This window comes from Sturnus vulgaris, chromosome 12, assembly GCF_052056855.1.
Source record: "Sturnus vulgaris isolate bStuVul1 chromosome 12, bStuVul1.hap1, whole genome shotgun sequence".
Taxonomy (NCBI): domain Eukaryota; kingdom Metazoa; phylum Chordata; class Aves; order Passeriformes; family Sturnidae; genus Sturnus; species Sturnus vulgaris.
The window spans coordinates 6,397,501-6,423,855 of NC_142254.1; the positions used below are offsets into that span (position 1 = coordinate 6,397,501).

Consider the following 26,355-nt stretch of genomic DNA (forward strand, 5'->3'; position numbering starts at 1 on the left):
AATGGTCTACAATTTGAGCATGCCCAGATGATTGACAGGCTGTGCCAGGGCTGCCTGTGTTGTCTGAAAAAGCCACATCGGATCAGCGGAAGCTTAAAGCAAAGCATAAATTATAGATATATGTCTGTTTCTTTGATGATGTGAGACTAGTAGGTGCATCCCACTTCCATCACACAAAGAACCACACTTTCATGCAGCTTTTTCACTTTGTCACATCACATTTGAAAAAACAACAGTGAAAACATAAATGTTCTATTTTTTTTAACAAACAGCCTGTTCAAAGCCAGTTTTGAAGTTCTTCACTTTCTGAATTAATTAAATATAAACTAAGTGTTAAATTGCAAAGTTCAGTGCAGCGAGGATTGTTGCTTATTTTCTATATCTATTTGTCATTACTGTTAACTGTTATGCATGTTTCTAAACCAGAGCTACTGATCTGGAATGCTCTTAGCATTTTGACCATCTAAACAAAGGTGCTTAGAAGGCACTGAAAAGGGAGATTCTTTAGCTTTGTAAATTTTATTGAGAAAAGCTGATTGAATTTTATTCTTCTAAATTATAGAATCTTGAGTAATATTGCAATGATGAATTTGGGGCTCCGGATACTGCTTATAATTATGAAGCAAAATGTATGTATAATTTACTTAGAAAATAAAAGAGAGACTGGCACTATAATCCTACTCTTCCAACAGGGGAAAAATATTGCAGGCTTATTGTAACATTAACAAATTAAATACTACCTAGTTTGTTGATTTTATTTCTATACCAGACTCAAAATCTCCATTATAGATTAATTCACGAATTTGATGGTTGTGGCTAATAGTCAGCCAAAAATAATGACTCACGACAGTCGTAGAGTAATGACTCTAGAAATGCCTTCTACATTTGCAGTTTCAACTAAATGTTTAAAATATAATACTAGGCAGATACAGGATAGGTCCATTACATATTTGTGAGGTACTACAGAAGAGAGACTTGATAGCACTTGACTGAAAAGGATTATATCTTTTTTTTAGGGTGGCTTTTTGTTTCAGTACCAGAGAGTTTCCTTGTTGCTGCTGAACTTGCTCTCCAGCTGTACTGTAATGTTGCCATTTATGCTTTGCTGATGTCCAGTTTTATTTCACAGAAATAGTTTATTGAGTAAAGCATAATTGTACTTTGTAAAATACTCATCTTGTATCACTTCTTTTAGAGATCAGACGTTTCCTTTTCCCATAAGGTCTAAAGATCTGTAAGTTGACATAATTCTGCACAAATCACTCTGGTAGTGTAACTTAGACTGTCCAAATTCCCCTTGGACTGTGGCCTCTGTAACTGTGCCATCACTCACTTAACTTCACCTTATCTTTAAATAAGTTTAACCAGAAGGGACTTGTTCAACTCACCACCTCTTGAGTAATGTGAATTATTTATATGATCTTCATATGTGTTCGTTAAGCTGTATACAGTAAGCCTAAGTGTAAGTGTTTATTCTGTTCATCCATAAGTGTGTTACCCCAAGCTTTGAACTCAGGGTAACCACAATAAAAATCTCTCTATTTTGCTGTTCTTTGATGGAAATGGACATCATTTTTTCATATTGTACAATGGCAGCAGTGTTGTGTCAGACAGGAATGCATAAAGAGACATTTCACATGTTCAGTGTTGTCTTGCTGCTTTCCAGACCACCTTCCCCTACTGCTCTGCAGAGCTGAGTGTACAGGAAGCTGTATCCCACCATGTCTTACAATATAAATATGCCACTGTAATGGCTACTGTGGAAGTGATGATTACAATAGTTCTTTCTTATCAATTCACTGCTTTGCTTGAGCAGTTATTAAGTGCTCTTTGTCTGTAAAGGAATGTTAAGCACTGAGAAATAAGAATTCAGTAAAGCAGTCCTGTTTACTACTTAAAAGGGCCTCAGTTCAAATGGAAATAAGCTAAAACGACCACGCTGAAATACATCACTGACCTGGATTCTCCAAAAAACCCTCCCATTGAAATCCCCATATATTTCTAGGTGAAGCTGGAGAGCAGTGCACATGGTGTGTTCAGAGGCAAAGCTTTTGGTGGAAAACAGTTGCACCACTACTGGTCTAAAATCTTTAAAAGGGGATGGAAACAATAATTTTTCTAACTGACAGTACTACACTTTGGTTTTCTTTATTACCTCTGCTTTCCATTTGAAATTTGTCCAGAACAGCAGTGTTTACACATGTCCTGTTAGAAGTAATGCCAGAGGGACCTCAAAGGCATGAGTCTTGTTCCATTCTTCTTTGGTTAATTTTCCTCCAACATAAGGTATTTTAACACCTCCATAGATCATAGGATGAATAGAGTCTACAGAATCAAACATTGTGCCTCTTTCAGCGTTAAGTGTGCTCAGGTTAGAACTTGCTTAATTTATGAGCTGTGAGGCAGCCATGAAACCATGGGTAGGCATATTGTTAGAACAGATTTCATTTTTCAGAAAAAAAAAAAAAGGGAATTTTATTTTGGGCTTTAGGGTTTTTTTTTCCATGTTGACTGGTTGTTTTGGTTTTTTTCAAAACTGACCTTTGCCTCTTTTCTTCTGCCTTTTCTTTTTTTCTACCACAACTTTTTTTTTTTTTTTTTTTTTTTAAATTCTTGGGGGTTTCCCCACACACCCCCCTTCTTTTCTCAGGAATGCTTTATCTTTGTCTAGAGTGGGCTTCCTCCTTGGCAAAGCAGCTTCACATGTTTCATGGTTTTCTGCTCTTCTGAACTGGAACATGTTCTTGTGTGCTCTAAGAGCACACAGCTTTGGAGGATCTACAAAAGACAAGACATTTCATGCATCCTTTCTGAAGCCTATTTCTGACAGTCCCTTGAAACCAATTCAAAACTCTCCCTAATTATAATAGGACAGGTTTGTGTCTGCTTCCAGTCAATAAAGCTTTGTTCTGCCTCAGGGATTTTACTTGTACCTGATTATATAATGGAGGATAGAAGAATCAGGCAATAGTAATTTTAATCCCTGACTGTCTTTCATTCAAATAAAACGTGCAAAGAGATTTAGTGAAAGGGAGAAATGTGAACATTGTACTACTAGAGCAAACATTCTACAGTGAGTTCTGCTGGGTGGGACGCTGCTCTCCCCCTCTACTTGCCCTTTTGCAAATATTTTGGGGTTGATATTGGACAAAAAGGAGGTGTTTGAAATGGCAGCTCTCTCTGTTCATTGCAGGCAGCCTCCAGCCCGTGTGCAGCTCTGGGGGGAGGCCCAGCTCCAGCAGCCAGTGCTGCTCAGACGGCCACAGTGCAGAAAACGAAACACAAAACCAAAACACTCAGTACTATGTTGAAGCAAACCTGGGTTTGTGATCCCTGTTTTCCACATTTCACTGGGAATTCAGTCCCAGGCTTGGAAGTTTGAGATTTGCTTCTGTCCAAGCAGCATTGAAAAGCTGACCCATATATAAAGTTTTAAACACAGCATAGTTGTTTTTCTGTTGTAAAGACAGAGTATGTATTTTAAATTTTGGAAAGTCTTTCTAAAAATAATTAATTATTGCCATAACTTAGGAAACACAATAGATTTTTTTCCTTGATAAGACTGTTCCAGAAGCCAGTATCTTCACAGAGAACAATCCTAGCTCTACATCCTGTGATGAATGGTTGGCTATCCTATTGTCAGATCTGGGACCAAAAATTAAAATAAAAACTGTTATTAAGTAGGGAGGAAAGGGAGCTACATTAAGATATTGAGGTTTATATTTTTCCTGTGCAGCTCTAAAAAGAATGAGGTTTCATTGCTTACAGAGAAATTAATTTATCAAGATACTCCACTGACAAACTGGTAACAACAGATCAACCTTAGGGTGCTCCTCAAAATTCAGTTCTGTGACCTCAGCTTAAAGTCAAGAGTGGGGAACCAGGAGTAAAAAAGGATCAAATGCATTCTCCTTATTTGTTTGTATCTGGGTCGTGCTAATTGATCCCAGCAGAGTTTCTTCTGGCTGGACTACCTCAATCAACCCACCTGCATCTTCACCTGGAGGAACTTGTCTGCTTATCCAGCAGCTGGGGCAATACCTTAGGGGAAGAAAAGGTTTCCTCTGTTACTCCTGGGAAGCTTTTTAACCTCATCATTGTCATGTACGTTGCTGGGCAGTCAACACCACAAATGACAAACCAATACTTGCACCTCCCAGCACACCCTATGTTTGCTTGTACTCAATGGTACTCCACAGCTGGATTAGATATTTTAAGTAGCTAGATATTTAACTGGTTTTCTTAATGTTTCATGCACTTAGCAGTCTTCAATCTGTCTTTAATGTCTTTCTGTAAAACCTGATAGCTGGAGAAAGAACTCCAATGCCTTTAAGATAGATACAGTTTTAAAATATGGACCGCTGAACTTACTGAACCTTTGCTGCAACACATAAAAATATCACTCTTAACCTGTATATTAAATGTTGGGGTTGGAAAATTTCTGCACAGTTGTTGCTGTAAAACTTGTGTATGTGTGAAATTACATGTTTCTAGGTGCAAAAACTCCTAAAGGCATTTAATAAGTATAGTAACATTTGCAGGATTTTAGCCAAGTATCTAAATCAAGAAGCACTAAAATCTCTTTAAGAGAGATCACTTGTGTACCGTTTTTACTCTCAGGTCTAGATATTTAAATTTAGTTGGCTTGTATCTAAACTTGTAGATGCTTGCACTTTTCTACAAGCATTTTTTTTCCTTATTTGAAAATGCTTTATCATTTTCTGATCAAAATAACACTTATTATTTAGAAGCTCTAACTGATAATGAAAGATTCTTTTATTTATTTTCCACAACTATACCTTTCTTCTGTATCTTCACGTTCATAGCAATCCAAGAGTTTTTACATCTGCATACATATGTGAATGACATGGTGGTTATATCCTCTCTAGGTGAAAAGGACCAATTGTGGAAACTAGTAACTCTCTTAACTTTTGGTTTTCCTCTCAGACTAATTTGAAAATGGAAAAAGTGATTTAGCACCTGAAAAAAATGTGGTGCTATAGATATGAGCCTAGTTTCACCCCTTTCTGATTTCTTTCTTCATCTATTGCATCTATTCCTGAAATATCAGAATGCAAATGCATTAACATTCATTACATCTGCTGAGGTCAGAGCATTTGAATAATTCCAAATTAAGGATGTGACTTATCGTGTCCTTAGTGAAGCAGACCTCAAATGCTGACTTGTTCAGCTGTCATGGTGTAACACCATACTACAGGCTGGGCTCAAATACTGAAAATTAGTCTGTGGTAGGGCAGCACTGAGTATTGCACTGCTCTTTTGTTCATCTTCTTTTTATTTTCATCAGCAGAGCTGTTTCAGGTGCTCACTTTTCTCTGGAGCAATGGAACTGTTCCAGCAGCTTGTGCAGTCAAAGGGATCTGCTGAACATTGCCAACAATATCCAGGGGCAGAGAAGGAAGGGAATGGAGCAGTGGATCCTGAAGGGAACAGAGCAGTGGATCCTGAAGGGAACAGAGCAGTGGATCCTGAAGGGAATGGAACAGTGGATCCTGAAGGGAATGGAGCAGTGCATCCTGAAGGGAACAGAGCAGTGCATCCTGAAGGGAATGGAACAGTGGATCCTGAAGGGAATGGAGCAGTGCATCCTGTAGGGAATGGAGCAGTGGATCCTGAAGGGAACAGAGCAGTGCATCCTGTAGGGAATGGAGCAGTGCATCCTGCCACGCACAGGGCAGCAGCTGCACTGGATGGAGTGTGCAGTGCTGGCTGTGCCACCAGGATCTGCAGCTAGTGACTGTTCTTACTCTAGGTGCCTGGGCACTGCTAATATCTTCAAGTTTAATGTATCCATCTAAAATGTGCATTCTTCTGCTTCCCATAGCTGCACAGCTGTCATGCCAGTCACACTCAGTTAAGGTGAAAAAAATCCCAATATTGTTCTTACCACTTACAGAGCTAAAGATTAGTCAGAAGGAGGGAGGTACCTGTGTGTTTTTTGTTTCTGCCACTAGTTAAAGTTTAACATTTTTATGTAAATAAGCTATAATTTCTTTGTGGCTCTGTTGGTTATTTAAGTATAGTGAGAGTGGAGAGCTGAGGGCCACATTCCAGTATCTGAAGGGATCTACAGGGAAGCTGGAGAGGGACTCTTCCTCAGAAGCTGTGGTGACAGGACAAGGAGTAATTGGTACAAAGTGGAAGAGGGAAAATGTAGCATAGATTTAGGAAAAAAATTTTTTACTGTGAGTGTGGTGAGACACTAGAACAGGTTGTTCAGGGAGGTGACTTGAGACTTCAGTAGCAGATCTGCATTATTGCATAATTACTTAGTTGGTTTAGTTTATGTCCTATTGAATTGTGTGTGTATAGGTGATTAACAAAGGGCAGTATAGAACGTGGTTTGTTCCAACAAGTGGCCTCAGACTGCTCAATGACCAAAAAAAAGGGTTGGTTTAAAGCATATAAGAGAAGTTCATGAGTGTTCAAGATAATTTTGTGTCCACCACGGGGCATCAAGCTGTCCTTGCTTGCCTGGTCCTAATCCATCAAGAGTGAGATCTTCAAAGCTCTTCATGCAAATCCTACACACATTAACACCTAGAGTAGATGCTCCACTCCAAGTACTGTACAGACACTGCTTGCCCTAAATTATTTTCATTCTTTCATGATAATATATGAGAAATTCTCATAAAAATAATGTATTTTGCTCCAGATTTAACTTTCTAAAGCGTTTTAATTTCCCTCACTTTTCAATATATGTTTGAAATATCCTGTCTAGAAATTGCCCAGTACTTCTGGTATTTCGTTCTACTGAACTATTGTTTTCATTTGAGAGTCATCTTTTCCTTTCTTCTGAAATGAGACCTAGACTAAATACCAAAATTCTTTCACTGCATATTATGGCTGAGTGCACTAAAATATAAAAAACTTGATTTAAGATTTTTTGAATTCAAAGATCGTAGGCAAGTGTTCATTTGAAGGTTCAGTGGCATTTTGAAATGAGAACATCGTATATAAAGATGTCAGAGATGGAGCCTCCCACAGTGAGGTTGAAAGAAGAAGAACAGAATGAATAGAATAGTTTCTGGGTTTCAAGGAATTTTAATATCTCATTATTTGAGATTACTGTACATATAATTTTCCAATATTTTGTATTATAGACTTTGAATGTATTGGTTAAAATTACTTCATGCCTGGCATCAATTTAGTCTTATTCATTATCTCCCTTAAATAAAACCTTAAAAATAGCTGGTTTCAGTGAGTGAGCAATTTTCTGATAAGTACAGATTCTTCAACATTTCTAAAGTGAACTTGTAAATGAAAACAGACTAGGAGGTAGCAGTCCCTCAGCATTTCTTGAGCAGCCTGGTATTATACGAATTCAAGTAGTTATAATTTTAACTAAATTTATAATTTATCATTTGCGCCATAGTTCATCCCAGATTTTCATAATCTTACAATTAATGCTCTTGCTACCTAAATGATGCTGACTTTCATAGCCTAATGACAATGATTGTGATGCTATTTTTTTAATATATATGGTCATTTCTTTGATCAGTGTTCATATGTCTTGGGTAATCCGAAAAGGGGGCTAGAACTTGATAGAACTGAGGTAGAGCTGGGTTTTGAGCACTAGTGGAAGAATTTCTATATATTTCTATATAGTCTAACTGAGGTCATCAATGACCTCATCAGCCACATCTCGTCTTAAAATTTGTGTCCATTTCTATTTCTCACTTCCATGACACAGCTGTAATCTGGCTTTAAGCAACTGAGATATTAAATGATATTAAATGCCTGATTATATTTTTCAATATCTCAAGTTTTCAAAAAGTCCCATTAAAACATGTACCATATGCTTTCTATCTTTGTACCAGGGGTTTAAAACTGTAAAACTTGTGACCTTTAAAAGTAGAAAGCAACTTCCATGGCATTTCTAGATATCTAATTTAGGTAAATATTACGTAAATTTATAAAATCTTAGAGCTGGTTATCATATAATCCTATATCTAAAACACCTATTGAAAGTACCAAATAAGTAAATACATGCATTTATATAAGACAAATACATCCATCATTTACTGTGCAACCCTTTTTGTATTTGAAAGAACTTATAAAATAATTAGTTAAACCCAAGATTCCTCCCTTCTGACAGTGAAATTAAGTGTTCCAATCGGTTTACATTACTATTTATATTTCCTATGCTTTGTGTCACAGTGCTTGAGAGACACTCTGTTCTAATACACCAGAATACCACTCCATATCTTCTGCAAGACACTGCTTGGAGCTTGGAGAAGCAAAAGCAGGAAAGGAGGACTAAGAAAATACAACTGCCTTCCATTTTCCTTCATGTCTACTGGGGAAAACAGAGATGGTATTCTGTGAAGGATCTAGCCAGAGTTTCCTTCTGTGAAGCACTGGAAGTAGCTTCCTAGGAAGCAATTATGTTGTGTCATGCCAAGGAGATTTTAAGAGCAGGTTCAATAATGTCTGTCTTTGTGAGGAGTACAGGAGAGGTTCTCTCACTTTGCAAGTGGTTGAAAGTGGAGATCCTTAGAAATAATGGTCCTTTTGGCACAGTGAGAAATCTAATGTCTGGTAATACCTGAGAAATTTTGAGAGTTGATATTAATCAGACAGTTCAAAAATATTTGGGAAGCCTTGCTCTAGATGATCCTTCCACATCACCATTTCTGCCACCTTCTGATGGTTCAAATGCAGTTAATTTACAGTGGCTTAGTGTGAGATAGCAGCCATGCTCTTACAGAGGTCTTTTTCCTTCCCCTTCCCTCTTTCCTCTTTCTTCTTTCCTCCTCTTTTCCTGTTGGAAGCAGGGGTTGGACAGAAGGGCTCTTTGCTTTCTCAGATAAAAGGTGGATCACAAAAAGAGTAACCTTCCTTCCAGCTTGTTGGGAAACACCACAGTGTCTGACTGGCCTTTTAGGAGAGTTCTCATCCAGGGATGTCCCATGGCTTGGGAAGAGGTGGATCACAGAAAATGGAGCATCCAGGGCAGGGCAGCATTCCCATTCCCTCTGCCAGGAGTAGAAAACTTTTGCTCTGCAGGAGAAGGAGCTGTGCTGGGACCCCGCTGTGGCTCTGTACCATGACAGACCTAAGGCAAGAAAGGAGGCAATAGGAGCTTCCTATTTTCAGTAGAAAATTCTGACAGAAAAAGAAAAAAAAATAATATGCAAAAGAGAAATGCAATCTGAAATAGTGGGAACGGACTGAAATTGTTAGTGAGTGGTTTAGTCTCAGAGAGGCCAAAAAACTCACACCTGGGCAGGAAAAGCTGAGATAACCACTCACAACAGTGCCAAGCTAATGAAAACATGCAGCCTTTCCAAACTGGTAACATTTCAAAACCTTCTCCTGTCTTGTACTGTACTTTATTCCTTCTCCTCTACTAGCTTCTGAAATGAGTTTTGCTTGTTATCATAGGCAGCTTTGCCAGTTCTTACTATTTTATCATGAACTTCGAGGTATTTGATGCTTTATTTAAACCCCCAGCTCCTGCAAATGCAAAAAGAATTTTTTTTAAAGGTAAAACAAAACTTTCTGGGTCTCATGATTATGTAGGAAGCTTGAAAGTGTGATCCCAGAAACATACCTTAAGACTTAATCCCTCAACATTCAGAAGTCATCATGTGAATATAAAGAACCCAAGCGTGTTGGGGATTTCAATTTCTTGTTTCTTCGAATTTTTTTCTAGTCTGTTTTCAGAATTTTGGGAAATCCAGTTGATGATCTGTCAAAGTTTGGAGCACCTCATGTACTGAATGAAGGTTATAATATTTTTATATAATATTATTGAGACATTCAAGCCCTGTTGCAGAAAGAGGACAGGAACTTCTCCCTGGAAACTAATGGTAAGACATTTAGCTATGGCTCTCCAGTATATATAAAAAAAAAAAAAAAAAAAAAAAAAAAAAAGCCAGAAAAGAAACTAAATGTCATATAGCAATTGCTTCTTAAAACTTGCCATTTGCTTTATCTACCTTACAGTGCTTTCCACTTAGACCACATGGATCTCCTTTGTTTGGCAAGAATTTGACATAAAGCTTGTTTGATGTTTTAAAATCTTGGGATTATTTGATAACTGAAAAACATTAATAATTTTTGCAGAAGTATGAAAATTAGTAACAGAATCATTTGCCATGATTTCATTTACGTATTGATTCTCATAATAAGACTTTTGCCTTTATTATATTTTTCTTTTCCAGCCTGCCTTTGTGACCTGGCCCATCCCTGAAAACTCAGTTGCTCTGTTTGGAGAGGACAGGAACAGAGCCCAGATTTTCAGATTTCCTTTCAGCAACTTACTTTTCCAGCCCTTTTCCTCATGAAAATAACTTTGAAGATCCTTACTAAAACTAATTGAGAAGGTTGAAAGCTTGCCTCAGATGTTTTCCCCTCCTAAAGCTTATTCAGAAGCCTCCTAGAATTGGGCTTTAGTGTCTGTGGGCTGCTCAAATCGAAGGACAAATCCTCAGAGGTGCTGAGCAGCTCCAGCTACAGACTTGGCTTCTTGTTAGTAGTGGCTTCCAGCAACATCTGCAGCTCCTACAGGGATCAGGACTTAGTGGCTCTTTGCAGCTCCCAACAGGCCTTCATTCAGGGCTGATACATTTTTATATTCAGTTTCACTTGCATTAGGATGTTTTCAAAAGCCTGTCTAGAGTGCAGTAACTCTGCATGTTGCTGAAGATCCTTCTGCAGCTGGGTGCTGTGAAGAATCAGGGTCTTACAGCCAGCTAAAGCCCCTGATTCTGTTTGCAGTCTCCACTTGACAGTTCCCTTGCTTGGACAGAAATGTATTTTGGGGAACCTTAAGCCTAAATTATTGCCCAGTTTGATGTCTCCTCTCCAGTAGTAAGCACTTTCACTTGGTGATGTTGACAGTATGGCCCGGGACCCCTCCTCTCTCCTGTCCTTGTCACAATCACCTCTCTAAATGCTTAGATGCTACATATTCAATGTCTTGAGTTTATGCACTGAGGAAAGTGGGCTCCTAAAATTATAAATGTTGCTTTCAGTCTGCTTAGCATGTCATTTTACTGCCACAGACAGGACTTTCCCTTCTCCCTCAGATGACTTCTGCTGAGAAGCTTGATTCCAGTTTCTGTTTTCTGATCCACATCCAAATATTCTCCTTTTTCTATCTCCTTTTAGTGAAATCCATAAAAAGTTGCTAAAGCCAAGGATCAAATGTGGCAAATAAAGCCATGACAACCCTGTAATAGACTATTTCTGGTCTCACACTGGTATAAACTGGCAATAACTGGCAATATCCATAATTACCCAAACTTACATCAAGCAGACTGGAGAAGCAACCTGCCATTTGTTACACAGAACCTTAACTAGAAAAGGTGATCTGAATAGTAATAGGATAATATATTAGATTTATATCATGTTTTGGTGGACATAAAGTTTTCTAAGCTGAATCATTAACTCTGTTTTACAGATGAAGGCATAAAGTTGAAGTGAGCTGCCCAGGTTTGTGCTGCAGGTAAGTGGCTCAGCTCAGAACAGTCCAGTGAATTGTCTGGAGAGCTCTTTTGGCTCCCTTATTATTTACCTTAGAAGTCTTCAAACGGTGAAATGAAAGAGAAGAGGACATGAGAGGAAATTAAACCATACAAAGACAACTAGTCAGCCAACTCTTCCTTCTCAAAAACACAAAATAAAAGTTTCATTCAATACCAACAAACCCAGATGTCACCAATTAAGAGCAAAAGTAGAAACAGACAATTCAGGCCTTTTGTTGTTGTTTTTTAAAGTGGTTTTTTTATTGAAAGCCTATACATACACATAGGATGAAGATCAGACTAATAATACAGATTTTCAATTTCTGGTCTTTCTTTGTGATAGCACTCAGTTCTTTGTTTGCCAAGAAAAAGCTTAAATACAAATAAAAATCAGAGTACCAAATGACAAATTCCAACACTAAAAAAATGAATAAACCAGCAAATGATTTTCTAAATCCCAATTTCCAATAATAGCACTGTACATAAAGAAATAAACAAGCTAAAAAATATTTCAACTCATTTGCAATGATACTTGACAGTCAAGTGTTTTAGTCTTTTCAAAATATTAAGAGATAATTAGGCTATTTTTTTGTGTAAAATCTTCATGTGGTTGTTTCATTTCCCTCCTTGCAAATCTCTCTGAGTGCTCTCATGTGTGACTTAGAAAAGCAGCATGCATGGGCTATTGCTGAGCACAGTTTGGCTTCAGCTCTGAACTGGAAGCTGGACTTTGTTCCAGGCATGGAGTCTCCATGAAGAGCACATGAGGAGAGAAGATGCTCCACAGGAGCTACGGATGTCCCTGGTCCATGGAGTCACCTGGAGGAGTCTGAGGCCAGCCAGGAAAGCACTGAGGTGAGGGGTGTGTGGTGCTGACTCTGCTGGGCTGGTGATCCAAAGGAAAATTTATGGGGTGGGCTTTTAAGTGTTTTTCTGTGGAATTTGTTGCACAGCAAGACCACGAGCTCCTCATTTGGGTAAATGATTTAAATCTGGTCCTGGGGAAGGGGCATGGCCTTGGGCATTCAGGTATAATGAAACACACACAGCACACGTGTGGTAAAGCATGGCACTAAACATCCATTCACACATTCTGCCCTTTGGCTGGCATTATGGAAGTGTTCACTCAGGGGCATCCTTCCTTTCCAAAAATAAACCTGGGACTGATTATAGATAGCTTTGCACCAGAATCATGTGAAACTCGTGGGTTTGAGTTCAGAGGAAACGTGGGAGGTTCTTGTTATGATTTTAAGTTCACTTGAATTTGAAGCTCAGGATGAGATTTAGGGAGGGGAGGACTGAACACAGGCGGATCCACAGGAAAGAATACATTCAAACTGACCCTTGTGAAATGCAACTGTCAATGGCTTAAGAAGAAATCCTCACCCAAAACATTAAAACAAATCAAAACACATTACTCTCTCTTAAAAGTCTGACTCTTAACACTACCAAATATCCCCTTTTCCACTCTAGGCAATACCATTTTTTAGGAAAAACCCCCTAAAACAGAAAAGAAAATGCATCATATGTTGCCCAATGTCCATCCCCACAGCAGCTCTAAAAAGCAGAGGAAAAGTATGTTCTAATTAATTTATAAACAAAAGATTATTTCCTGCACTGCCAGCAAAAATCCTGTTTGCCGACAAGGTTCTGGCTTCAAACATTATCAGCAACTGGCAGGATGAGTCCTTTTATGTAAATGAATTCATTATTATTAATTTCTGCTGGTGCTGAACGATTTATGAACTGCTTTTCGAATATGGAAAAGTGGTTCATGAATCAGAGGGGAAAAAATGTTCAAAAAGTCCTGGGTCGATAAATAACAGTAGTCATTCATGAATCCCGCCCATGGTGTCTTTTATCTTCAGTAGGGAGAAGATCAAAATGATAAAATAGTAATGTGCCAACAAAAAAGGATTGAATGGGCAGAGACTGGTAACATTGTCCTCTCCGAGCCTTAATGGGCAGGGATGAATGGTGACAGACCATCCTTCACCAGCAGGCAGCTACTGACTGATTCTCCCAAGGTGAAGGGCTCCTTTTTCTTGCCACACAGAGCCAGGATAAGAGGCAGCTGCTGAGCAGAACCACATATGCCCCTGCCCCACAAACCTGGGCAAGCTGTGGGCAAGGGATGGTGTTGTGGCATGGATAGCTGTTAATGTGGTCAAAGGCAAAGAGGCAGGAAGGGCCTTTGTTCCACAGAGATTTTTATTTCAGCCACACGCATGGATAGTCCAGGGTCAAATTAAGGCAAAGGAACACCTCGTGGTGAGGGTCCAGGCTCAAGTACATGGGTGGTAGAGGTGGGAAGAGCATCAGAGACCAATTATCAGGGATAATAATGGGGATGAGACACAGGTGAGGTTAGGGAATGGGAGCCAATGGGAGATAGAGTGGGAGTGACTGAAAGGCTGAGGGACAGGGAGGGGGCACGGGGCCAACTGAGGGAACAAAACTGAACAGGGTTTAGAGAAGCCCCTTGTGTCTCCCTAACTAGGGACTAGACTGCCTCTCAGGATCTCCACAGGATAGGTTTTGCTTCTCGAGGAATACCCCCTGCCCTGGGCAGGGTAATTGCAACCCTGCCAGCAGCCTGCTGCTTCCCCCACATCTCCTACACCTCCTTACTGAGAGTCTTCCTGGAGCTGGCACCCAGCTCTTCATGCAAGGGAGTGCAGAACCAATTGCATTGTAAAGACTCTCATTTTAAGATGAAGAGAGATGAAAAGTACTTGATTGAAAGTGAGAAATCTGGCAGCTGTTCATTCCTGTTCTCTGAGCACACCACCAGCCCTGAGCAGACTATGAGCCTTCAGGACAGCACAGTGCAACAACTGACACTGGCCTCACTTAATGGAGACAGAGCTTCTCATCTGTGTTTGAAGAAATCAGACTGAAACTCAAAATATTGTGTGTACCAGGACTGAGTGATATGTTCTCCTTTAGGATCTTCTCTGATATGCAGGTCATCCCAGAGAATTGGGCCAAATTTATTTAATTTCATTAAAATCACAAAGTTCTGCCCAGAATGAGTTTAGCCCATTATTATTTCAATGCTTAATATAGGAAAAGTCTATAAAAACAGAGTAGAGAAGGCCTTAAAAAAATCTATTCTCTAAGTAGCTTGTCTTTCTACAATTTTGATATACAAAGAAACTATAGCTGCATATTGTGATTGTTTGCCCTTAAATAGCTTTGCTCAGCTAAGAATTTCAAAGTCTTTTCAGGTATTAGTCAAAACATCCTGTGGATTATGAGACATTAGCACTAAAGGTGAGGTAAATGAAGGAAAAGCTACATGCACAAGGTCTTGAAAAGATTTTGGCAGACTCAGTAGTCAGTCTATAATAACTCCTGATTTTTCCTGTGGAACCAATAGTCAAAAGTATCTTCCAGCAGGGGAAAATAAAATGACAGGCTTGTAGCTGGTTTTTAGCCTTTTTCTTATGTAAAATATGACCATTTTCTTTATTTCAGATTGCCACAGGACAAAATCTTGTGCTTCTGAGCTCAGCAATGAAGTTTTAATCACCCCAATATACATCTTTCCACGATATATATTTTTCTGTCTACCAAAGACATAATGGCTGCTCCTTTTATGGGAAACCAGGATTTAATCCAGTAAGTCTGTGAGAATCAATATTCTTGTGAAATGACACCATGTTGAAGTTATTTTATGTTATGTTGATGGTTAGCTAATTTTGTAATGGAGACATTTCTTCTAGAAGCAGACATAGTATAATTTAGTGGTAAAAACGTCAATCACAAGGGGTTGAACACTTATGTCAGGGCAGGAAGAGGGCAGATTTATTGATGGAAATGTATCTATATACTCTTTGTGGCACTTTGACCTGAAATATCCATTTTGGTTATAATTTTGTTTTGTGAAAATGACATCAACTGCAATCACTAATGTAAAAGTGACACTGGAATGCTTTGTTCCAGAGGCCCGATTTAAAAATCTTGCTGCTGTTTGTTATAGTAACAGCTTCTCAATAGCAAAGAATTAAGGTACTCATTTAGCTGCTTCTTTTCTCTCTCTGTAGGCCACCAAATTGTTCTTTTTTTAATTTTTTTTTTACTGTTTAACATTGTTTAAATAATAAATATATAGCTTGTTTCATAACGACATTGAGGTAACCAAGAGAAAGGAGGCAGGTGCTCTGGCTGGTATTATATGTGGATATATTTTTGTATGGCTTTTCTTCCTAATGCCAGTTAACCACCCACCCAAAGCCATAAAAAACTTCAATAGGAATGGGTAAGAGAGAATGGAATAAAATAAGTACAGAGGTTGAGAGAGGAAAATGGCAAGGAAGGAGGCAAAGAAACAGCACAATGCAGAATACAGGGAACATAGGAATGTCTCATTTGTGACTTCAATGGGTTTTGTTTGGTTGGGGTTTTTTTACAAAATCCTCATCGATTCACTGGACTCTGGTATTCATATTGCAGATCTACAATGATGTAACTAAAAAGCAGAATCTGGCCAACCCTCAGCTTACAGAATAGGTAAAAACCACTTGGAGCAATGTGAATTTTTCAGAGGAGCTCTGCTATCCGGTGAAGTACTGGTGTGAAGGTTGGGTTTTTTTCTTTTTACTTACGGGATTTTTTTCCCATAAGTTGCTAGGAAACTAACTACTGGCACTTAGGGGTACTTAAGAAAAACAAAAGAGTGGCTAAGGTGGGGAGAGAAGTGTAGCATCTGACTACACTTCTTCTTTTCTCTCTGGGAGGAGATACTGTGAGATTTTGGGGGTAGGGAAAGGACAGGGCTGCTGGCTCTCACTTTCTCGAGGTTTCAGAGGAGAGTGGTCAAGCTGCTGCTTGGGGAAAGGAATTTCACTACCCCTGTCAGAGTCAGGGTTTGTAAACCAAAGCCTCTCCTCCATCCCTGTGATGAATCACAGATCTCATACAACAGGATAGTTGCACACTAGCGAGCACAGCCAAGCAGCTTCTCCATGTGCACTGGGAGCAGGTGGATGGGAAAGCATCGGATTCTCCCAAAAGTTAGGATCGCTGAGCAGTTCCAGTGTGGTCCCACATCTACACACTGAAGAAGAATCAAAATAAGACTGAAATTAGGTTCACTTTCACACTTTTCCAATCAGATCATGGGTAGTTTGTGCTGCAGAGAAATGCTGACTGGCAAGAACAAACTCCTTATTTAGATAAGAAGCATGTATCTAAAGTTTTGGGTCTTTAGTTCTGTTTTAAAACAGATTTTTTTTGTTGTTTTTTCTTAACCCTAGACATTTTAGTTCTGCCCATTTGCATAGGTAATATTGCCATCATATTTATTCACACTGCTCATAAAAGAGCACATCACAAAAGTGCCTGGAAAATAAAACTCCAATGAGAAGGGACCCATCAAGTTTAAATGGAAGTTTATATTGCAGCATTATGAGACAGTGGCTTGCACATTTGCAGCTCCCATGGCAGAAAGTGAAACTCTAAACAATTAAAGCAGCACAGACATCCTGCCCTAAAGGACTGTAAGCATTTAAAAACGCAGCCATGACCTCTCTTAACTGAGCCTGTTTTCTATTTAATTTACAGTCTTTATTAGCCAAGAAAATCTTGGCTGGATCTTAGTCAAAGTGATGAATATACAAGCATTTTGATCTACAATTTGGGGCACTTCAAAGTATTCTTTACTTTATGATCATTTGTAATCAAGGTCAGAGCTCTGGTGGTAATTTAGATACCACCTAAACGTATTTATAATATAAAAATTGCTTTGCAGTAGCATGCATAGTGTCCTTTCTATTTTTGCTCCCAGTAAAATTGGAGTTGTGAATGCTCAGGCTCTCCAAAAGTTACTCCTACAAGTTTGTATAAGCAGCTCCATGCCTAGGTTTCTTTTATTCAGTTCCCACAATGACACACAAAAATTGAGTATATATGCGTGACAAAAAGAAATGGTTTGTTTTCAGTGGTTTATTTATTGAACTATAAGCCTTACTAACACTGTAGGGAGAAAAAGTAAACCAAAAAGCCATAAAATGTTTAAAGAGGAGTTTTTGTTCTTTTTGTCTTCTGTTTTTCTCACTTTTCCATATACTTTGCTCGTGCCCTAAGGTATAGCAAATCTCAGAAGTGTTCCCTTTTTTAAGTGCAGGGCCCCTCATGCCAGCAGTGTCTTGCAAAGCAAAAACTAAAGCCGTGATCATTGTTTTAGCACTGTCATCTCAGATTCTAGGCCTTATTGTTTTCTAGATATTGTGTCTTTCTAGACATTATATCTTTTTACATCTTTCTTGATTTATGCTTGCTAGGGCAAACCATCTGATTCTCGTACTTCATGTCTGACCTTTTGACAAGGACAACCCAAATTTGCAGTCCAGCACTGAGCCTCAGTTTCTCCAGCCTTGGCAGGCACAAACCTTGCCCATTCCCTCTGACTCCACTGCAGGGGTGCATTTTCAACGTTTGTATTTTATCATGTTCCTCTTCCACTGTGAACCCTTTCATCACATCCTTCTTTTCTCTTGCAGCCAAAAACATCCTATGGATATTTCAAGGCCCACATAGGATCTCCCAAGACTGTTTATCCCTATCACACCCACGAGGTACTGACAGATCGATGTGTATCCACCACTCACAACAGATTTTTGCTTGAAATATTGATTTATTACATTTTTTACTTCAGTAGTTTTGTTTTCTTCTGCAAGGCTCCACTCCTATAAGAATCTGCCAAGCTACTACACTTGCCCTTCTTCACATCCTCCCTTAAAACTCTCTTCTGCTGTGACACCTTAAAAAAATGATAGTGGTTAAGCAGCTGATGTGCTGTGACTGCATAGTGATCATAATTATCTCCCAGTTACCTTGTCATTTCTGCCCCTCTCCCATCTGTTTGCTGTCTCTTGTCTTTTGCCTAGATCAAAGACTCTTTGGGGTAGAGACCATGCCTGGAATTCCCGTGCATTTGGATACTGTCCTGAGCTAGGCATCTTGGGTTCTAGGCACTACTGCAGTGCACATCAATAAAAATTACTGTTTCTAAAGTAGAATCCTCTGCATTTTTATATGCATAAATTATAGCCACATCCTGCAATCCATTTTTTTTAGGCTAAACAATTGATTCAATGGGATTTGAGCCAGGGCAGGAGCTGGCCTATAGTCTTTACTCAAAACAAGCAACATAACATATTATTAATCACCCTAAATAGAGACTATCACATTCAGTGTTGCAATCCTACCTGTGGATAAAATAAATACCTTTCCAGAAACCTTATGACTTTTCTCATTTACACTAGGCCAGGCTGCTCTTAAGAAAACTATTGTTCTGCAGGGGATAACAAGATTGCAGTGACTCCCTGGTTGTATTCCCTTTATGTTGATTGCTTGGAAGTTGGCAAAGGGTGGTGAATACCCAGCAGAGTCAGGTGTAGGCCACCCTGTCTCTATCCAAGGGGTCTAGAGGCAGTTCTTCCTTCCCCTTCAAAGTTTTTATCTCCCACTGGGGCAACACAAAATTTCTGGGGGCTGTGGTTCTGAATGTTATTCTGAATTTTGTTAATATTCTCAGATACATCTTTATCCATACTGCAACCACAGCCTGAAAGCTGCTGGTAATAATTCACCAAAGCCTTGGGGAATGAGTTTGGCCAGGAGAGGAGCTGGGGATGAAGCTCAAGCTCTTTGTACGTGCCTGCATCAGATCTGTTGGTGGGAGAGGTGGTTCCAGGGGCCACTGTCTCCTGTGCAGTTCCTGAGGAACGACAGCTGTGTGCTTCCTCCTGTGGAACTTGGAAGAGCTGCAAAGGAGGGGAAAGCCAAAGCCAAAAATAAAAACATGCTCAAAAGCAATGAGTAAAATCTGCCAGATTCAAGGAGCTGTACTGCTGGAGACCAGCCAGAAATCTGTGGAAGTCCCCTTATTAGTGCAGTGGCTTGGTTGCAATTGCTTCCCCCATACCCCACCCCTCCTTTCCCCAGGTGAATCTTGTCTTGCATGTATAAGACAGGCTGCAAAAAGCGCATACACTCCCCCCCACCCCAACTCTAGTGTTTGTTTTACAGGCTTTCTGCCTGAAAAGATATTTTTCTGCTTTTCTCTTGCAAATTTTGGGGCTTCCTAAGTTGCTGATGTGTGAGACAAGTCTTAACATACGCAGTAAATCAGTAAATCCAGCCTGTATATGCTTGCTTTCTACTCAAATTGATTATTATTTTAACAAAGTGTTAATCTTAAATAAATATTCATAGATCAGGTCACTTTCCACTTCCTTCCAATGTTTGGGTCATTAGATGCTGGGCTGTAAATGAACCATGCAGATAAGACCTAATGTTAAATATCTAGGACTTCTTTCTAAAGGAAGGAGGCAGGAAGGATAAGGATCTCCTTGCTTTGAGCCATAGGACACCTATTGACTTTCTAGCACCGGGGAGGAACCTTTTCTGTTTGCCATCATAAGGAACGAGGTGCTGAATTAGCACACTTGAACCTGGTCTGATTCAAACCCCCCCCCCATTTCCACTGGCATAAGGAAACTGCTCATAAAATAGCAAAATTAGTCCAGTGGAATATGGAAACTGAAGTAAATTTCAGGTCCCTCCCTAGCCTTTTACAAATGTTTTCTCTAGAAAAGGGATTTGGGGTTTGTGGTTTTGGTTTCCTTTTTCCCTCAAACGTTGTAGGAATTGCATAATTGTATACTGAATTCAGCTTTTACTGAATTCTTAATAATTAGTCTCTATATACATATATTTTAGGGCTTCTTTAGTCAATTCTTTCTGTGTTATTGGAGAGAAATTTATCTCAATATTTTGAGTGGAATATTATGGTAGATCTAAAAATTGCCTATTCTTCCTATCTGGGAAAAGCATGGAGTACTGAGTAGATAAAGCAAAACTTCATATTTATTTTAGATAATTTAGTCTCTAATTATACAAAAGTGATGTGAGAGAGATACACAGAATCTGACCCAGAATGATGACTAGAAAATAATAATATCATCCTAATTAAAAACCATATAAGAGTTTGTTATCCAGCCTTAAATCCCTGACAGACTTGTATGCTCAAATAATCGCAGCATTTGCAGGCTAAAGATTTTGTAAAAGTTTCATAAAAAAAAAATCCCCAATGAATTCTCAGTGTTTTTTAATATTGTGCCTCTTCAACAACAATGATGGCTTTTGGGGACTCTTGCTCACTTATGGGACATGTGGGTCATTGGAAAGCTTGAATATTCATTATGAGATGAGCTGGAACTGGATGTGCAATATGTTTGGTTGAAAACTAAATTTTATGTAAATTCTGCAGTGATGTTTTCTGGCTCAGTTAGAATCCATTCTACTGTTTATCTTTACACTAATAATGGTCTCTTGGGCTTCTTTTTAAGCCTCTCTTTATACTTTTTTTTTCCTTTAAAATGAAAGATGAAGATCCAAAGAAAACAATTTTTAAAGAAGAAATAGAAACACTAGGTAAAAGGAATTAGCAATGCAATCTCTGCATATATTATGTGGAAATCTACTGCAAAATTGCAGCTTGGAATTTTATTCCTAGAACATTAACTGTTTCATGTTTGAGCAGCATTGCTTCTCTGATTCCCCATTTTTTCAAAACCCATTTGGATCTGCTTTTAAAAGATCTTTCTGGATATTTTTGTAATATTTATTGAAATATTCCTTATCCAGAATGATAAATCCAGTTGTCTGGAAGAAATAAAATCTGTGGCACAGCTCTGAAATGAGAATTAACCTTGATTACTACAGTAATTTACTAATCAAAACTAGAGACCTGCTAATCAAGCCTGAATTACCAGCTGCTTGATTTTTATAGTGACATAACCAAAACTGAACATTTGGTAAACAAGGATCTTATTTATGAGAGGGGAAAACTGGCATATGGCCATATTCATCTTAATATATTTCTCACTATATTGTTGTGAGTTCCTTATCAGCTGATGTAGGCATCCTCCTTCTGACTTAAGTCATCCACCTAACCCCAAAGTGCTGAGCACTGAATTTCCCATTAGCCTGGAACTGGAGTCAGAGTAGCCAATTTCACCAATTTTAAGAGGTTTTCTGATCTACCTGTTGTTTTTGGACCCGGGGAGGAGAATTGCTGCTGTATCACAGGAGCCTGCTGTTCCAGGGCTGGCCACAGAGCACCTTGGGCAGAAAGGAGAGGGATGGAGACGTGCCAGCGAGCAGCCAGCTGGGAGAAGCTGCAGGAGGAAATGGCAGAGCATCCATGGGGGCTGGTGAGCCCGGGGCTGGGCAGAGAGAGGGACCAGCCCCGGGGAAATGTGACACCAAATCACCCAGCGAGCCCCGACCCATCCCTGAGTGCATCCCGTGGGTCCATGGACAAAGCACCAATTACTGCAGCCTATCTGAGGGGCTGGGATTGTGAAAGTATTCATCTGGTTTCCTTAAGTGCAACTACTTTTGTGTTTTGAATGTTGTTTTTTTCCCGGTCTGATTTCTGTTCAATTTTCAGCTCCCTGATGGCATCCTGTATCCACCGACACAGAAAATAATTTCCCAGTATTTTCTTTAATGAATGACCTATTATGAACAAGCAGGAAAAACCCATATTGTGCAATTCTTCCACAGAAAAGCTGATCATTAATATAAAATGGAGAGAAGCCCCCAAAATGGGAATTGTTTTTGTTGTTTGAGCTGTGTATGGTATTTCATTAAGGTGGCTTGTGTGGTTGTTTTGTTCTTTTTTTTTCTTCTTCAATTGATATTGTCATGGGTAATTGTGCTGTTAAAAAGGTAAAGAACAGAAACACAAAAAGATTATTTCTGGAATAATATTTACAGCATGAAATTCTCAGCTAGTCAGGCTGTTTCCCATTCTCTGCTTGTTACTTTAGACCTAATCCCCTATTCTCTCAATTCTTAGCATAGAAAATATATACTAAAGCTAGTGCTGCTTCCATTTTTTCACCATCTTATCTCACAAACCTGAAATAATGTTTTTCCCTTTAAGTCTTGAAGGCACTTACACCTAACAGGAAGGAAGGGGCGCAGGGATGCATTCAAACATGTTCAGGGGTTTATAGCCAGTCTAAACCTCGAAAAACACCAGTTTGTGGTCACTGTGTGTTAGACACGATCTGTAAAGCTTCCAGGGGCCACAGCTCAGCATGGGCCAAGCTCTCCTGCAGCAAGTGCAGCCCAAATCAGAGAAGCAAAATCCTACTGGGATCCCAGACAGTCTTCACAGAGGTTTTAAGTACCAGGAAAACCACAAGCAAAAACTATAATTTGGAATAGTGTGCTATTCCTAATATTGTGTACTCTTGGCAGGAGGGACATCCATGAGGATAAAGATTCCAAATTTCAGGAATGGATTCTCAGGCAGTGACTTAAAACATTTGAAGGCCAACAAACAAAAAAAAAAAAAAAAAACAAGAGTAAATTAAGTGACTTAGAGTTAAGCAAGGGGGGATATTTCCCTCTGACCACAGGATTCTGCTCCACTCCAGTTCACATCCCTGCTTCTCCCTAAAGCCACAGCTGTGCACACAGAAACTTTCCATCAGAAATACTCAGCATTGCCTCAAGTGTTTAGGATGACCTCCCTCCACCATCAAAACTTCAGATGCCCAGAAATCCACCTGGAAATCTGGATCATTTCAGACTGCACTAGGACATAACAGGGAGGACAAGCAGTTACTTGCAAGCAGGGGCTGATGGTTATGGAGGAAGGCCAGTAAAAAAGTATAAAATAAAAAAAGTGGTGCAAAAAAAGGGAGCAAAAATGGTAAAGTGACACCATAATGCTTTACTGGCTCTAAAGCAAAGGAAAATTAGGAAAGCATTCATTTATTCTGTTTCAGCCAAAGGAAAAAAATTAGGGCATAAAAAGAGAAGAAAAAAGTACAGAATGCAGAACATGTGAAGAAAAAAGCCAGCAAAGGAAGAGGAAATTAAGAGAGAGGAGAAACAAGTGCTGGAAGTAGAGGAGTAAATGGTGGAGGGGGAGGCAGCACAAAGAGATCTGATGAACAGGGCTTTTAGGTAAGTGAATTTTATTTGTATGTGTCATTTCCTACTTTTTATTGCATTTCTTTGGCAACCATCCCACAGTTCCATAACCTATGGGTGGGTGGGAGGAGGTGGCTAAGAGGGCAAAATGGTAGTTTTTGGCAGAATATTGACATGACTTGAGTCAGGTCATTACTTGTGGTTGTCATTAGACAAATAGTGAAAGTGGGCTAATGGGGCAGGTGTTTATGAATCCTACAGGCCAGAGAAGGCTCAGTTTTCACAACCTGACTCACACAGAAAGGGAGAGGCCCAAATGATTCAATACAGTGAAAGCAATGGCGAGCAGTGATTTCAGCACTGCAGAGGTCACAGGGACCTATTTTAGATTTCCAGGATGGTTCTGTCAGGTTGCTTCAGCCTCTCAGCAACTTTGCAAGGTGGGCACTGCATAGATTTCTGTATTGGGGACTTCCTTTCTTGCAATCATTGGATGGAAATATTTTTCTGTAGTGTAAAATGAGACCCTGACACACAACTCTATGGCAAAATATGAACTTTCATGAAAAATGTTCTGAATTCCATATTTTCTGGGTACTTTCGTTTCTTTTTGCCCTCTGTTTGACTCTTCACAGGCTTTTCCCCCTAATTATCTTGAATTTAAATTGGAAACATTTTTAAAACATACAGTGTCAAATAAAATGAGTTCGGATTTTTGAAGACTTTAGAACACACGCAGTAGCTGCCACCCTGAGTCAGACAAAATATCCAGTGCTTTCCCTCTGAGAGTGAGAGGAGCAAATGTCTGGGGAAAAAGTGTATGAACTCTGATATATCTCTCATATAGAGCAATCCTTCTTCCCCTGTGTGCTCCTGCCCTCTGAGGATCAGTGTCACAGACATTTTGATTTGGAGGCTGGATCTTGATCATCGTGTTTAGTAGCTAGTGATGGATTTCGTTTGCATGATTTCATGTAATCCCTTTTATGGTCCATTTACACTTTTGACCTCCACACCATCCTTTGGCCATGAGTTCTGTAATTTCATTACACACTGTGAGGATAAAATACTTCTTTTGTTTGTTTTAAGACTGATGCCTGGTCTTTTCATAGAAGCTCCTAGTCCTTGCATTTGTGGGAACTGTTAAATGATTTCTCTTTATGTTAGAAATCAGGTTTTTGAAATAAAAAAGTCTCTTTCAATTTAAAAGCCCTCCAACTGCAACCTGATGAAATTAAAATTAATTAAAGCAGAAGCAGTTTTACAATGTTCATACTGCACAGTCTTATTTTAGTCTTAGTCTTATTTTATATGTCCTGTATGGTTCCCATCTCGTGTCACATCACTGTGCTGGTTTCAGTTCTGTGAGATGTGGAACAGCTCATTTTAAGGCCATTGTCTGTGGAAGAGCTATTAAATTATAAGCATAGTAATGGGAGAATATGTTCACTGAGTTCTCTGCAACAGCAAGAAGGGGAAAGGTTTGGGAAATCCATTAAAAAATAGGAGTAGGCTTTGTACAAGACACCTGAGCATGGTCAGACAGCAACCTACAGTGGGGTGGATTGGGATGTGAACTTACCAGTTCCCATTTTCTTACAGCTGGTAGTTGTCCAGCATCCTCTCTGCACCACCCCCAGCCCTGTGTTTTGTGTATTGTTCCAGTCAGATTGCTGAGGAGAGAGACAAAGGACAGATTCCAGGATAAAATCAAAACTGCTCTGGAAATGCACTGTGTGTGGCAGCATTTGGAACAGCGGTGAGAGGTTAAAAAAAAGGAGTTTGACTCTAACCCAAGAATCAAAATTAATGTCAGAGAATTTAACACAACACAAGGTGTGATGGAACAAAGACTGTTGGGGGGTCTCGTTTTGTTCGGTTATGACAAGCATTGTTCAGCACTTTAAAAGACACAACAGTGTAATGGTTTTCACTGAATTGTATGAAGAAACAGGATAACTTTAACAAATATCACAAAACATGTCACGAATCGATTGTATTGAAAATATATTAGGTTTCTTTAAAAGAAAAGATCAGAAAAGGAAGCAGCACAAGCAGGAGGAGAGACAGCACACAAAGATTTACTTCTGAGTGCTACAAAATATTGAACTAAAAATAACATTAAAGATGAAATTTGCAATGAATCTCAAGCTGCTAAATTCCCAAAGGCTGGGTCTGCCAAAGGCTCTGTTGGTTTCCTCTGTTCTTTTCTGTCTTTATTTAAATATTTTATACAGTTGTCTATGTTCATGTGTAGTGCGAACTGTCATTTATATTTCAGTCCACTCTAAAATGGATCTTAGACTATCTCAAGCTGTGCACTGCAGCGAGGAGTTTGGAACTGAGAGGTAAGTTGAAGTGGTAGGGACAAATGAAGACTGATATTTAATGTAGTTTTTGTGTACTTATATTTTGCTGTCATGTATTTTGCCTTAAAACTGATTTGTAATTTTCTGCATTTTGTGACATTATGATAAGATGTGATGCGAGTGGGGTTTCCATTTAGCAAATACATTGATGCATTTTGAGTCGGCGTGGTTGAATTCTGAATTCTGACCTTAGGCTTTCATGTCTAGCCATAACAACATGCAGGTTTAGATCTGCAGTCTTAAATGCTTCTTTTTGTGCTTTGGACTTGCCAAGGTAACCTTTTTAAAACAAGACAGTCTTAAGCTTATTTTAGATTCACTTTTGTGATAGGCCCACAGGGTGCTGAGTGTCCTCACTCCCCTTGCCTTAGGAATACACCTTGCCCAGGAGAACAGGAGCTGGATCCACCACCCTGGGAGAGACTCCCCACCCTTCTGGTGCTGGGGGAGGAAGCAGAGGGACCTGCCGTGTCCCCATACAGACAAATTGCAGCAGTCGTGGTGGCTGGGGCACAGCCAGAGCTCCA

The 26,355-nt window shown here is 39.3% G+C and overlaps 1 long non-coding RNA gene across 1 annotated transcript in view; it reads left to right on the forward strand.

Moving 5' to 3' along the window:
* The window catches only part of LOC106856455 (uncharacterized), a 62,786-nt gene extending 36,839 nt beyond the window's left edge, over nt 1-25,947 (forward strand). Inside the window, exons 7-13 of the long non-coding RNA XR_015806199.1 lie at nt 9,680-9,836; nt 11,140-11,336; nt 11,432-11,476; nt 12,235-12,350; nt 14,976-15,119; nt 23,312-23,492; nt 25,062-25,947. This is a non-coding gene — a long non-coding RNA (uncharacterized LOC106856455). The remainder of the gene's footprint in view (nt 1-9,679; nt 9,837-11,139; nt 11,337-11,431; nt 11,477-12,234; nt 12,351-14,975; nt 15,120-23,311; nt 23,493-25,061) is intronic.
* Nucleotides 25,948-26,355: the final 408 nt, after the last annotated feature.